Here is a 15,698-nt window from a genome sequence, read left to right on the forward strand (position 1 = left end):
ATATTCCTAAGCTGCAAATCCTGAGAACAGGGAAAATATCTGAGAAGAACAACTAACCATCCCTAAAAAAACTGCTTCAACTTGCACTGGTCTGTTCCCACTTGTCTTACTCGAGTCTTTAATGTGTGACATAAGCTCTTCTCACCTTTGAAGTCCCCCTACCCCATGCTATAGATAAATTTCTCTATTGGAAAAGGTGGGAGGTACCTGCTAGTTCACTCCTCAAATGGCCACCATAGCCAGGGCTGGGGTAGATCAAAGCCAGGAGCCCAGAATTCAACCCAGGTCTCCCAGGTGGGTGGCAGAGACTCAAGCACTTAACGGGAAGCCGGACTCGAACACAACCACACCAATATCAGATTCAGGTGTCTCTAGTGGCTAGCCCCTCCCCCCTCTTTTTGTGAGTGAGGATTAATCCCTGATTCTGGGAGCACAGTCTGAGGGAGCACCATCTGTGAAGGAGCAGAGTCTGAGGCAGCACAGTGCTGGTTCAAGGTAACCAGTCTTACTGTAGTTTAGTTAAAAGTCACTGCTAGGTAGGAAGGCAGATGTTAGCCTATGTGAGAAGGACTGCAGGACAAAAACGTGAGTTTGGTGGTGTTGAACGAGGGCTCCTTGGAAGCAGACCAGCATTTGCATACCCAGTCCTGTCCATGTTTGATTTCCTTGTTGGATGGGTCCAAGCCCTCTCCCTGGGAAATTGTTCCTGCAAGGTGGGGGGAGGGCTGGGGGATGGGCAGTGGTGATATTCAACAACACCTGCCCAAGAAGCCTCAGAAGGAATTTCACACATTCCATGCCAACAAGTCCTTCACCCACTGCTATCCCAGAAAAAGTGGTAGAGGGGTGGGGAAACACTGGGCTGACAGCTCGAAAAACTCCAGTCTGACCTAAGACAGGGCTGCCAGCTCTTTTCTGAACTGCTGCCCTGTTTGTCAGATGCATTCTGCTTGCTAACATTGGCCGGCATGCTTCTACTGTCTCACATCTGAAATGCCCTCTGTGCGCAGACAGCACCTCTGTTGAGCCATCTCTGGGAATACAGCCATGACAGCCAGAGGTGAGATCCATGGGGTAATCAATGAGGTCCTCAAGGCTTCTGTAAGGTGATAGGACTTTGTGGCGTCAAGGTGCCAGGCATGATGTTCCCACTGAGCAGGAGCTCTGTTCAGCCCCTTCCGTGTTCAATCAATACACGGTCCAGCCAGCTTCCTCCACACTGTCCTGAACTCACGTCCTCCCTGGCTCCCTGGTGCTCACAATCTGGTCGCCTCCCAGACAGCAGTCCCACTACTTTTGATTCAGATCTGCCAGACAGAGACAGTCGCACCTGGAGTATCAACATCAAATAACGTTTCTGGACTACCGGGCAGCCCATCAAGAGTTGGAAGTTTCAGATTCTGAGGCCCTGGCACAGTAGTCTAGTGGCTTCAATCTTTGCCTTGATGGGCCCGGCACAGTGGCCTAGCAACTAAAGTCCTCGCCTTGAATGCTCCGGGATCCCATATGGGCGCTGGTTCTAATCCCAGCGGCCCTGTTTCCCATCCAGCTCCCTGCCTGTGGCCTGGGGAAGCAGTGGAGGAAGGCCCAAAGCTTTGGGACACTGCACCCGTGTGGGAAGCCTGGAAGAAACTCCGGGCTCTTGGCTTTGGATTGGCTCAGCTCCAGTCGTTGCGGACACTTGGGGAGTGAACCATTGGATGGAAGAGCTTCCTATCTGTCTCTCCTCCTCGATGTATATCTGACTTTGCAATAAATAAATAAATAAATCTTTAAAAAAGGTTTCAGATTCTGCAGCAGCGACACCCTGAGATGGATTCCAGGAGCAATATCTCAGCAGGCTACTGAGTCAGAACCTGTGTTCTATGGAGGGAGACTTCCAGGAGGTGTGCGGTGCCCCAACCCCCATGAGGACGAGAAGCCTGCAGGCGACAGGGTGAGTTAGCACAAGGATTAAAGAGGGTACAGACATCCCTTGTGGAGCTGGGAAACACCTGCACTAATGAATTAAGTCACGTGGGGTCACTCTAGTCTCGTTCCTGGGAATTCTGTAATGTATCACTAACCCAGGAAGGAAGGTTCTCTGCCACTCCTCAGGATGTTCTAAGGTACTGTGAGGAGGCAGTAACTCCCCAAGCCAAGGTAAAACCCAAATTCTAACATGCAAATCTGGAAAATCATAGTAAACCAAAAAGCTCTAAGACAGCCACAGGGATTGGGCTCAGCCATCACCACCTGGGATGCCCTCAGCCCATATTGAGCTGACTGCTTCCAGTCCTGGCTCTTCTGTTTCAGATCCAGCTCCCTGCTAATGTGCACCCTAGGACATAGCAGGTGACAGTTCAAGTACTGAGGTCCTTGTCACCCACACGGGAGAAATGGATGGAGTTGCAGGCTCCTGGCTTTGGCCTGACCTAGCCTTGATGGCTGGCATTTTGAGATGAACCAGCAGATAAAAGATCTCTGTCTCTCTCTTTCTCTCCTCTGCTTTCCAAATAAAGTGAAAGTAAGTATTTTTTTTTAAGATTTATTCATTTTATTATAGCCAGATATACACAGAGGAGGAGAGACAGAGAGGAAGATCTTCCGTCCGATGATTCACTCCCCAAGGGAGCCGCAACGGGCCGATGCGCGCCGATCCGAAGTCAGGAACCTGGAACCTCTTCCGGGTCTCCCACATGGGTAAAGGGTCCCAATGCATTGGGCCGTCCTCAACTGCTTTCCCAGGCCACAAGCAGGGAGCTGGATGGGAAGTGGAGCAGCCGGGATTAGAACTGGCGCCCATATGGGATCCTGGGGCGTTCAAGGCGAGGACTTTATCTGCTAGGCCACTGTGCGCTGGGCCCGAAAGTAAGTATTTTGACCGTTACATTGGTAAAACAGAACACTGGGTGCTGAAGCCAGAAAAAAGCCTTGGAGGAGCTGGCTGAGTGGCTGAGGACACCTGAGCCAGGCAATGGTGAATATAACTTTGCCACCCTGGTTTTCAAGTCAATCAATAATAAATAAATAAATCTTCTTGTAAAACTGCCTCTGGGGTATAAAGAGGAGGCTGCCCCTGGCTGGGGTCCTCTTTGGAGACAGCAAGTGCATTCTTCACTGTAGTACTCCAGTTGCTTCCCATGACCACTCCTGGGACCTGGGCACCAGCATCAAGAGCGAGAGCAAGCCTGAGGATTTCAGCTGCCAACTTTAGCAAATCAGAACACAGGCCTTCCTATGGGGTCTGGATTGCAGATCACACATCATGTTTGATGCACCTGTGCCCCAAATACCATACTCTAGAGTAGTCTTGTTTGGGATTAGTGTGTCCTACAGGCATTGGAGCCAGGGAATTGAGGCTGAGCAAGTCTCCACCTGGGCCTGGGAGAGTCGACCCCCAAAACTTGCCCCCATCCCCTTTGCTGAATGCACAGCGGAAATGGGCTTTGTTTGTGTTGGGGGCGGATGAGCGTTTTGTGACCGGGTCCACTGCCTTGTTTGCTTCCTAAAGTGCTTTGCTCTGGGAAGGCCGAAACCGCCTGTGTGTTTTTTTTTGCATTATTCTGTGTCAGGTGGGGTGCTTCGAGGAATATACATTACAAAAGCAATGGAGTTTTGATGGGTGTAAGTGTGGAGATGTTTTCCTCCCCTACAGTAAAATCCTCCCCACGCAGGCTCCTTACAGGGAAGCAGGCATGCATTCATGGAAGGAGGAGAAAGCCTTGGCAACTAGTCACCTGATCAAGAATGTTTCTCCAGCATGAAACCAGTAAACACTTCAGTGTTTACCAAACCAAATTAATGACAAGCTGAGGGAAAATACTTGCAAAACTAATGGACAGCAGCAAAGTTATCCATGCAGGTACTTCAGAAAGCTGTAAAACTGGAATTGAAATGCAAATTTAGCAAGCGTATCTCGCCCTGCAATTAAGTAGCCACTTGGGATAACTGAACCCCAAACTGGGCTGTCAGAGTTCAGTTTCTGGCTCGGGCTCCCAGATCCCAGCTTCCTGCCAATGTAGACTACAGGAGGAAGCAGGTGACTCAGTTTGCTGGGTCCCTGCCACCCATGTAGGAAGTCTGGATTGAATTTCTGATGCCTGCCCTTGGTCCAGCTCTGTTCATTTCAGGCAGTTGGGAAGTGAACCAAATAAACAAGAAAGATAAATAAATTGTGGAGCAGTAGGTTAAGCTTCTGCCTGTGATGCTGCCAGCTTATATGAGCTCTGCAAATGTCCCTGGGGAAACAGCAGCAGATGGTCCACAGGCTGGGACTTCTGCAACTCACATGGAACACCTAGATGGATTCCAGGTTCCTGATTTCAGCCTGGCCCAAGCCACTGTAGCCATTTGGGGAATGAATGAGCAGGTGAATCTTAAAAAAATTAATGTGTTGGGCCTGCTGCAGTAACCTAGCAGCTAAAGTCCTAGCCTTACACATGCCAGAATCTCATTTGGACACCGGTTCTAAATCCAGCAGCTCCACTTCCCATCCAGCTCCCTCCTTGTGGCTTGGGAAAAGTCGAGGATGGCCCAAAGCCTTGGGACCCTGCACCCACGTGGGAGACTTGGAAGAAGCTCCTGGCTTTGGATCGGTTCAGCTTCAGCCATTGTGACCACTTGAGGAGTGAACCAATGGATGGAAGATCTCTGTCCTCCTCTCTGTATATATGACTTTCCAATAAAGATATCTTTTAAAAAAAAGTAATGTGTTGCATAGTTTTTTTTTATATACATCTCCATAAACTTTTTTTTTTTTTTTAATTTGAAAGGCAGAGTTCGCAGGCGTGGAGTAGAGAATGAGAGACAGAGAGAGATCTTTTATCCTCTGGCTTGCTGTACAACAGCTGTGACTGAGCCAGGCTGAATCCAGGAGCTGGGAACCGCATTCCTGTCTCCCATGTGAGTGCAAAGACCCAGAAGAGGCTCCGGGCTTCTGGCTTTGGATAGGCTCAGCTAAGGCTGTTGCCACTACTTGGGGAGTGAACCACTGGATGAAAGGTCTTCCTCTCTGTCTCTCCTCCTCTCTGTATAACTGACTTTGCAATTTAAAAAAAAAAAAAAAAAAAGACAAGTGTAACACGAGTACCTTTGCTTGACTGCATGACAGAGAAGAAAGCAAATCCTGACAGTGGCCAGTATTTTGCACATTGGAAAGCCTGAGTGATGCCCATCCTTTGGCAGGGGTCCTCTGAAGCTGCCAGCCAAGTCCCTGGCCTGGGGATGGGGCTCAGTGGGCAGCCACGCTCGGAGTGATTGCAGGGCAGGAGTTGCAACAGGAACTGATAATGATCTGTTTTAATTTATCATTTTTATTGGAAAGTCAGATTTACACAGAAGCAGAGACAGAAAGATCTTGCATCTGCTAGTTTAATCCCAAAGTGGCCACAACAGCTGGAGTTGAGCCAATTGAAACCAGGAGGAATGAGCTTCGTCCAGGTCTTCCAAGCAGGTGCAGCATTCCAAGTCCTTGGGTTATCCACAACTGGAAGGGAAATGGAGCAGCTGGGACAGAAATCTGTGCCTAGGGCCCAGTACAGTGGACTAGCGGCTAAAGTCCTCACCTTGAATGTGCTGGGATCCCACATGGGCGCCAGTTCTAATCCCAGCTGCCCCACTTCCCATCCAGCTCCCTGCTTGTGGCCTGGGAAAGCAGTCGAGGATGGCCCAAAGCCTTGGGACCCTTTACCCGCATGGGAGACCTGGAGGAGGTTCCTGGCTCCTGGCTTCAGATCGGCACAGCATCGGCTGTAGCAATCATTTGGGGAATGAATCATCGGACGGAGGATCTTCCTCTCTGACTCTCCTCCTCTCTGTATATTCTGATTTTCTAATGTATTTTCTAATACAAAATAAACAAATTGATATATATAAAAAAAGAAATCTGTGCCTATATGGGATGTTGGAACATGCAAGGTGAGAACTTTAGCCACTAGACCACTGCACAGGCCCATGAATGATAATGTTTATATAGAAATTTAAAAGATTTATTGAAAGACTTGGAAGGGCAGATCTCATAGAGGAGAAGGTATGTAATCAGAAAGTGCAAACAGCTGAGTGCCACGAGCAAGAAGACTGCTGGCTGACACCTGGATTTCCTATACCATCATCAGAAAAAGCCTGGGGGCAGCAGGATACCACATGGGATGCCATCAGCATTTAGCATGAGGGTTGGTTCCAGCCCCTGCTGCTCCATCTCCAAATACCGCTCCCTGGTAATGTACCTGGGAAAGCAGGAGGTGGCCGCCCAGGGCTCTGGGCCCTGCCATCCATGAGAGACCTGGGTAGAGTCCTGCTAGTAGTCAATAGCCAACCAATTTGAGTTGATTCAAACCATTTGGTCATTTCTTTCTTAAGAAATGGCTGGAATATCAATGAAGTAGTCACAGGATGTGGTTAAGAACTTGCATTTTTTTAAAAACATATTGATTACTCAATACCATGTCAACTAATTCCATAATGTTGTAAATTGCTGTTGATGTTGTGCTGGGGCTTTCAATTGATCGGGATGATATTCTGCCAGCTCTATCTTCAGACCAGAGATGGTCTCCCCAAGAAACTGTTGAATTTATCTGGACAATAAGATGCTGGACTCCATGTTTGGTATATGTATGCAAAGAAAGAATCTTGACTTAATTTGAACTGTAATACTGCAACAAGGTGGAGGAATCCACCATGGGGGGAGGTCACGGGGAGGGGTTGGGGGAATCCCAGAGCCTATGAAACTGTCACATAATGCAACGTAATTAATTAAAAAAAATCATGAGAAAATGACAAAAAAAAAAAAAAGAAAGAAAGAAATGGCTGGGCCCGGCATGGGAGGCTAGTAGTTAAAGTCCTCACCTTGCACACATCAGGATCCCATATAGGCACTGGTTCTGATCCCGCTGCTCCATTTGTGGGCATCCACAGTGGACAGATCTGTCTCTCTTCCTCTCTATATATCTGACTTAAAAGAAAAGGAAATGGCTGGCTACCCAGAGGCAATGCAAATGTGTCTTTGCTTTTTAAAAAGAAGGGGCAAAGAGACAGAGCTCCCACGTTAGCTCACATCCCAAATGCCTACAACAGTCCCACCTCCCTTGCCCAGTTGGGATCAAAACAAGAGGACAAGAATTGGATCCAGGTTTCCCCGGTGGGTGGCAGAAACCCAGCCACCTGACCCAACGCCACTGCCTCCCAGGGTCTGCATTATTAGGAAGCTCGATTTGCTTGATCCAGGACATGGGTGTTCTAACTACCAGGTCAGGTAAGATGGCATTTTAGCAAACACCCACAAGGCCTCCTTCCACAAAAATATTCCATCTAAAGCAAATCCTTGGACAGTTGTCCTACCACAGTGTGAAACTTCTTGATTCCTCTTGAGATTGCTTTTGTCTAAGCTCCATTTTTCCCCTGAGGATTGTGAATCTGTGAAGTTGCTCTTTATTTTTGGAAGAAGTACTTAATTTTAGAAGGCTGTCAAAAATATCTTACAGAAGCAAATCTGGTGACTAAGGTGGTATTCAAACCTAACGATGATTTTTCAATCTTGCTAGGTAAAGGGGTGCCTTGGGAGGTGTGTGCATGCCCATCTTACTGCCTTCCATCCTCTTGGTGCCAGGCATACAGACGCCAACACAACCGTGCTGAACTGGGAACACAGCTTGGGACTTTGGGATCCAGTTCTGGACTCATTCCTATGCTGGCCCAACCTTGGCTGTTGCATGTATTTCGGGGATTGGATTTCTCTCTGTTTTTGTCTGTTTCTTTCTCTCTCTCTCTTTCATCCTTTCAAGTAGATAAAAATAAGGAGGTGGAGGGGGAAAGGAAGAAAAGAAACTGACTTGAAAGGCAACTCTGAAGAAATTTTTCAGTGACAGTAGCCTGAGATGCACAAGTTTCAGGGTGTATGCTGGTTAGAAACCAGACACTTATCTCCATCAGTGTGCCATATCTGTAACTTACACATTTGCCAGAGAAGAAAGCATTGCAATGTGTTCTTCCTTACTGAGATAAATACTGGATTTTGTCTCGAGTCAATGACTAATCAACAATACTGGACAAATCCTGGCACTTTAAATATTTTTATGCTACCCCAATCCACAGAACAACTATTTTTAATGCGTCGTTAATAGGGACAACAGTTGAAACATGACTTGCTTTTTCACACATGGGATTTCAAGACACAGACATTAATCGAGACTTGCAAATTAGCCAAGGCCCCACATGTCCATGTCTTAATGAATTTTACATAGACAGAGCAAAGCCACTCACAGCTGCTGGGAGGCTCCGAACACCTGACTTGCTCCAGCTCCGCAGGAACAGCTGGGAGATCTTAGGGGACATGACACACGCATGCACATGCGCACACACGTTTTCATATCTTTACCTGTGCAGTGACCATCCATCCTTAAACTCACGCATTCTTTAAAAAAATTGTTTTAAAGATTTATTTTTATAGTAAAGACAGATATACAGAGAGGAGAGACAGAAAGGAAGATCTTCCATCCATTGATTCACACTCCCCAAGCGGCTTCAATGGCCAGAGCTGTGCCGATCTGAAGCCAGGAGCCTGAAGCCTCTTATGTGTTTCCCATGCAGGTAAAGGGTCCCAAGGCTTTGGGCCATCCTTGACTGCTTTTCCAGGCCACAAGTAGGGAGCTGGATGGGAAGTGGAGCTGCCGGGATTAGAACTGGTGCCCATATGAGATCCTGGCACATGCAAGGCGAGGACTTAACCCACTACGCTACCACGCTGGGCCCAAATTCATGCATTCTTTTTTTTTTTTAATTTATTTTTATTGAAGAGGCGGATATACAGAGAGGAGGACAGACAGAGAGGAAGATCTTCCGTCTGATGGTTCACTCCCAAAGCGGCCGCAACAGCTGGAGCTGTGCCAATTCGAAGCCAAGAGTCAGGAGCTCTTCTGGGTCTCCCACGTGGGTGCAGAGTCCCATGGCTTTTGGCCATCCTCTATTGCTTTCCCAGGCCACAAGCAAAAAGCTGGATGGGAAGCGGGACCGTTGGGATTAGAACTGGCACCCATGTGGGATCCTGGTGTGTGCAAGGCAAGGACTTTAACCACTACACTGTTGTGCCGGGCTCCAAATTCATACATTCTAATCTGGAAGTAGGCAAGAGGGCAGGTTGCTCACAGGGCTCACAAAGAGAAGCAAAGCCAGGTCTTGCCGTGCCAATGGAGTGATTTGTGGAGAAGTCAGTCTGAGCAGAGACAAAGTTCCCTCTTTGAAGGAGAAAAAACACTGAAGATGAAGCCCAGCAGTTCTTGGCGAAGGAATCCTTTCCAACACACAGGTCATCTAAGGTCAAGTTCAGGGCACAAAGCCAGCCACAGGCGGGAAGGCTGCAGTGCGTGCCTGGCTGCCTGTCTGCTCAGCCCTCTACTTTAACAGCTGATGTCCCACACCAGTCCATTTGCCAGTCACCTGAGGGACCTCACTGGCTGTTTGGACACAGGCCATTTGCCTCAAAGGAACATAGCCAGTGCATAGCTGTTGGTCAAAGCAGGTTAGAGAACTGTGTAGGCAATGGAGGCTCTACAAGCCCTCTGTTTTTGTTGTTGTTGTTTGTTTTTAAGATTTATTTATTTTTCTTGTAAAGTCAGATATATAGAGAGGAGGAGAGCCAGAGAGGAAGCTCTTCCATCTGATGATTAACTCCCCAAGTAACTGCAATGGCCAGAGCTGAGCTGATCCAAAGCCAGGAGCTTCTTCTGGGTCTCCCATATGGGTGCAGGGTCCCAAGGCTTTGGGCCATCCTCAACTGCTTTCCCAGGCCACAAGCAGGGACCTGAATGGGAAGCGGGTTTGCCAGGATTAGAACCAGTGCCCCTTATGGGATCCTGGTGCGTTCAAGGCGAGAACTTTAGCCAATAGGCCACGCCGCCAGGCCCCCAGCCCTCAGGTCTTTTGCTCACTGCTCCACTGAAAACACTCAAGGGCTTGACACAATGGCTCAATTGGCTAATCCTCCCATTGCAAGTGCAAGGATAGTATCCTGGCTGCTCCACTTCCCACCCAGCTTCCTGCCTGTGGCCTGGGAAAGCAGTCGAGGACGGCCCAATGCATTGGGACCCTGCACCCATGTGGGAGACCCAAAAGAAGCTCCCAGCTTTGGATAAGTTCAGCTTTGGCCATTGCAGCTGTTGGGGGGTGAACCAGCAGATAGCAGATGTGGGATGTGCCAGTCTCATGCAGGGGAGGTTAGAGTCAAGGAAGGAACCACACAACTGACTTGGCAGAGGGCAAGAGGAATGAATCAGTGTTGGGGACTAGCCATGAGGCGCACTGCACCTTCAACGAAACAAACTAAGGTGCAGAAATCTGAGAGTCCTGAGAGTCCAAGCGATGAGCAGGCAGAACTTGGTGGGAATACAGCCAGCAAGCATCCTAAAGCCCCTGCTCTGTGTGTCCACTGATTTCAAGAGAAATTTTGTTTTGCAAAATGATGCAACTAGAAATTTTGCTATTTGACATTTAATCACTACCAAAAAATTGATCAAGACGATTCAACACAAAGAAGTGATTTGGATTTCAAATCCAGGTTCAGGGCATTGATGAACTTTTTTTCCTTCTTATTTTCCATTTTAGTTTTGTCGGTTTAGGGTTTCTCTCCTTTCCCTCTTCCCCTTTTCCTCTGCCTTTCGTCCCCTGTGGTTTTTTTTTTTTTAAAGATTTATTTATTTTTATTGGAAAGGCGCATATAGAGAAGCAGAGAGACAGAGAGAAAGATCCTCCGTCCGATGGTTCACTCCCCAAGTGGCTGCTGGAGCTGAGCCAATCCAAAGCCAGGAGTCAGGAGCTCTCACGGGTGCAGGGTTCCAAGGCTTTGGGCCATCCTCCACTGCTTCCAGGGCACAAAGCAGGGAGTTGGATGGGAAGCGGGGCAGCTGGAATTACAACCGGCGCACATATGGGATCCTGGGTGTGCAAGGTGAGGACCTTAACCACTACGCCATTGCCCCGGGCCCCATCCCCTGAGTTTTACAACAGTCTTTCAGTGGGAGTAGATGAAGGGCTTTTCAACACAATACTCCCTTTGTGCCTCAAATCTGCACTTCTCTGGAGGTGAACCTGGCTCTATTCTGCAGGTGGGGACAGGGGCTGGCTCCTTTACACACAGTCCTACTTTTCTTTGTGCCCACCACAACCCTGCTTCCTCCTAATTGTACCTAAACCTGCCCTTCCTCAAAATTCTTTCGCTATATTTTCCTCTTTGGTGAGATGTACTCAGGCTTATTTAGTGTGTGGTCTCTTTTGTTCCAAAAAGCTACTACTTTCAACTTTGTCCGACTCCACACTTGCTCCTGGCGTTTAGAGGCTGACTGGGCTGAAACACGGGTTATGGGGAAAGAGAGATGCTTTCTACTGTCCCCTAATATTGTGCATGGTTAAAGTTTTCCATAACATTTATAAGTCTTTTAAAAACCCCACAATTATGGCAGAAGTCATGACAGTCTCTGAGATCTGTGGAAGGGAGAATTTACAGCCACTGCCTCACAGTAAGATGTCCTCATCCTAATCGTGGGGCCTGTGGATATATTATTACTGGTTCCTACAGCAAGACAAAGAAGGCCAGAGAGCTTGAGGCAAGGAGACTGCTGGATTATCCAGCTAGGCCCAGAGTCATCACACAGTTTCTTCAGCAGAGGCTCCCCCAGCTACGGCCAGATATATCGAGGGTTTGAAGAAACAAAGAAGCCAGAGGCCATGGGATGTAGGCAGCCTCCAGGAGACAGCAAAGGTGAAGGACTCACCTCTATAAGCTCCGAGAAGAGCAACCCTATTGATAGCCTGGTTTTATGTACCTAGCCTTTTTTTTTTCCCTCAAAGCAACTGATTCTTTATTTTATTATTTAAGATTTAATCATCTTTTATTGGAAAGGTAGGTTTACAGAGCAAAATATCTTCCATTTGCTGATTCACTCCCCAAGTGGCTGCACTGGCTAGGGCTGAGCTGATGCTAAGACAGGAATCAGGAGCTTCTTCCTGGTCTCCCATGTGAGTGCAGGGTTCCAAGGCTTTAGGCAATCTTCTACTCTTTCCCAGGCCACAAGCAGGGAGCTGGATGGGAAGTGGAGCACTGGATATGAGCTAGCACCTGTATCAGATCCTGGTACTGCAAGGGTAGGATTAGCCAACTGAGTCATTGTACCAAGCCTGAAAACAGATTTCATATTCACAGACTTGCAAGGTAAAAATGTGTGTTACTTTCAGCCTCCATGTTTATGGCAATTTGATGTGGCAGCAACATAAAATACAAGATCACCCACCAGGAATGAATAAAGACTGAAATATGACAGTTGTGTTTCACAGGTGAGAAAACAGTGGCAGCCCAGGAGATGGAAGAAAGGGCCACGTGAGCAGGGGAAAAGGTTCCAGGGAGAACGTGAATGCCCAAGAATTCAACCTACTCAATATTTACTGTGAGGGATGAAGGAATTTAAACCACCTTTACATTTTAAGGTGCATGTTATTCCCTTGCGTGACTTTACCTGTGATGCACATAGTAGCCTCTTTCCTTTGAAATCCATCACCTTTTCTCTCATATTTAAAGTTTGAGAACTTTCACAGCTTCAATCCACATTATAAACAGCATCAAGGTACAACTGAGGTTCAACTGCAGCACAGGCTGACAAGTGGAACTACTTCTATGTGGAAGTTAATCCACTTTTGGGAGACAGCCAAATCCAAGAGTGGAAACAGCCTTACAGTCTGGGTTGACAGGGTTTTATTGTCAAGCACTCAGTAGACTGTCAGTTCTGGTGGTCTTCCATGCCTCAGGGTCCCCCTTAAGTCACCATGGTGCCTGAGGAAGAGGTGACCACTGGTGGGAGCACAGAGACATGTCAGTCCCATGTGGGCAGGGCTGCAGCTACAGAGGAAGCAGCAGGACTGCCACAGAAGCAGAGGTCCATACCCAAAGGTTCTATATACACCTACCACCCCTCCCAATACTTTAGATTCAAAATAACTGTTCCTCATTAAAATGTTTACTCGCTATAAATGATCTCCACTACCCAATGTGGAAAATGGCAAATTATTTAATCCAGACAAGACTGCTGATGCCTCTGACTATTCCAGAAAATGTTTACATGCTAGCCGGCAATATTTACAAAATGAGAGGGATATTAAATTGGTATTTTCAGGCTCTAAGACAAAGCAAAGAAGCATGTAAGAGGAGTGCATTCTTATTTGAGACAGTGCAGAGTTAGCTCCCAATGGCTTATTCATTCCCTACAGGTGTACAATGGCTGAGGCTAACATCAGGAGCTGTTACCTCAAACCAGTTTCTGTATGGGTATCAGAAACCCAGTAACTTGAACCACTACTGCTGTCTCAGTTGGCACTAATTTGGAGTCAGGAGCAAGAACTGTGAATGGAACATGTGCAAGCCAGTAGGAAATACAGGTGTCCAAACTGGTGACTTAATTGCTGGGATTAATGTCTACCCTGAAGGATGGAATCTAAATTCTAAACTTACTCCTCATCTGGCTATGACAACCTGGGCTCAATGCTCATTCTCACATGAGGAACATGGCACATAACTTTTTTTTTTCTTTTTCTTTCCCTAAATAGTCTATTCCATTCAGTCTTCACAATTCAGAAGAGCTGTCACTTTCTTAGGGAGGGAATGTGTCCCAGATAATGTTGGCTCCTTCTGTTATGCACTCTTTCATAACAGTGAACACACCTGCAACTTCCTACTGTCTATCACTTTTTCTATCAGAATGCAAATTCTACGAGAAAGCAAGGTCTGCCTTCTGTCATTTTCACGTTAGTCTCCTTAGTCCCCGTAAGAGAGGACATATTCCTAACACTGGCTGAATAAAGAAATCAAAGAGGAGTGAGGGCCTGGTGTTCCTGTTCTTGGGTTACTGGTCATTTCTACATCAGTGGTTCCCAGAAATGTAAATGGCAGTGGAGTATATGGGCGCTTTGGGGCTAAATGACTAAAATCATGGAGTTTCTCAAATGCAGGAAACGCCCTGTATGCTTCTCTGGTCTTGTTTAGTGTGGAGCAATCAAACCTATGAACAAATGGGGCAGATTTTCAAGAAGGGGAATTCCATGAGGGAAGGAACAATCTTAACAGACACTTTCACTCAAAAGAATGAAGTTGAGGACCCAGCATGGTAGTCTAGTGGCTAAAGTCCTTGCCTTGCATCTACCAGGATCCTATACGGGTGCTGGATCAGTCCTGACTGTTCTGCTTCCCTTCTGGCTCCCCACTTGTGGCCTGGGAGAGCGGTCAAGGATGGCCCAAAGCCTTGGGACTCTGTACTCATGAGAGATCCTGAAGAAGCTCCAGGCTCTGGATCGGCTCAGTTCTGGCCATTGCAGCCACTTGGGGAGTGAACCAGTGGACAGAAGATCTTTCTATCTCTCCTTCTCTCTGTAAATCTGACTTTCCAATAAAAACAAATAAATCTTAAAGCAAAAACAAATAAAAAATAGATTTTTAAAACCCACTATCATGACATTCTATTTATACAGTGTCCAGAACAGACAGTTCTAAATAGAAAGCCAATATAGGTTGGAGCCAGTAGTACAGCATAGTGGATAAAATTGCTGCCTATGACACCAGCACTCTATAACAGCATTTGAGTCCCAGCCACTCCACTTCCTATCCTAATGCACTCGGGAAAGCAGAGATGTCCCAAGTGCTTGAACCCTTGCATCCACCTGGAAGACCCAGAGGAAGCTCTGGTTTCTGGCTTTGGCCTGGCACAACTCCGGCTATTGTGGTCATTTTGGGAAGATCTTTTTCTACCCTTGTTTCTGTCTCTTAAACTCTGCTTTGAAAGAAAAGATGCAGGTTGAAGACTCCCAGATCCTCACCAAGGAGCACCGAGGACTACATCCCTACTGCCAAGGAGACCACGGGGAAATGGAGTGCCTTCGGAGACCAAGAACTCTGAGGTCACCCACCCCCATTTGGATCTACCACATGGGATGGAAGAAGCCCAAATCCTGCCTAGCAGGTTCCAAGGTCATCGGAACAACAACCAGGATCCCTGAGTGGTCCGCAGAAACAGAAGAACAGTAAACTTCCTTCAGGACTAGGGAGAGGAGCTTTCTCTGGTCCTTGCCTGCTTCCAACTTTGGGTCCCCACCCCCCTCTCATAATAACCATCAGGAGTGCTCCAGAAACCCCTCAAAACAAACAAACAAACAAAACTAGAATAGATAGACAGAGAACAACAAGGAAAGCTCAGAACCAGACAGGAAACAGTCAGCGGAGATGCACTTATACCTCACTGGGTGGGACACAAAGATTAGTTACTCCTAACTGGGGTATGGAAGATTTCTCTGCACACCCCTCCTAAACATGCTCACCTAAACTGTTGACATATATCCTGTTAGAATTATAGTTAGACCACCCGAAAAACAGCCAGGTTCAGCGAAATCATGCTTCAATGCTATAAACTGCTAAAGACTAAAATTAAAATAGGCATGAGACAGCTGAATAGCAATCTAAGCCATTTTAAGGTGTATAGAATACGGTTGAATGTAAACCAAAATTGAAATGTCTATGAAGAAGTCACAGGTTGTGGTTGAGAACCTGCATTTTCCTATTAACATATTGGTTAATCAATACCATGTCAATTAATGTCACAATGTTGTAAATGGTTGGAAATATTATGTTCGGACTTTTAATTGATTGGAATGATACTCTGCCAGCTCTACCTTCAGACCAGAGATGGTCTCAC

The sequence above is a fragment of the Ochotona princeps genome, chromosome 8 (genome assembly GCF_030435755.1).
Source record: "Ochotona princeps isolate mOchPri1 chromosome 8, mOchPri1.hap1, whole genome shotgun sequence".
Taxonomy (NCBI): domain Eukaryota; kingdom Metazoa; phylum Chordata; class Mammalia; order Lagomorpha; family Ochotonidae; genus Ochotona; species Ochotona princeps.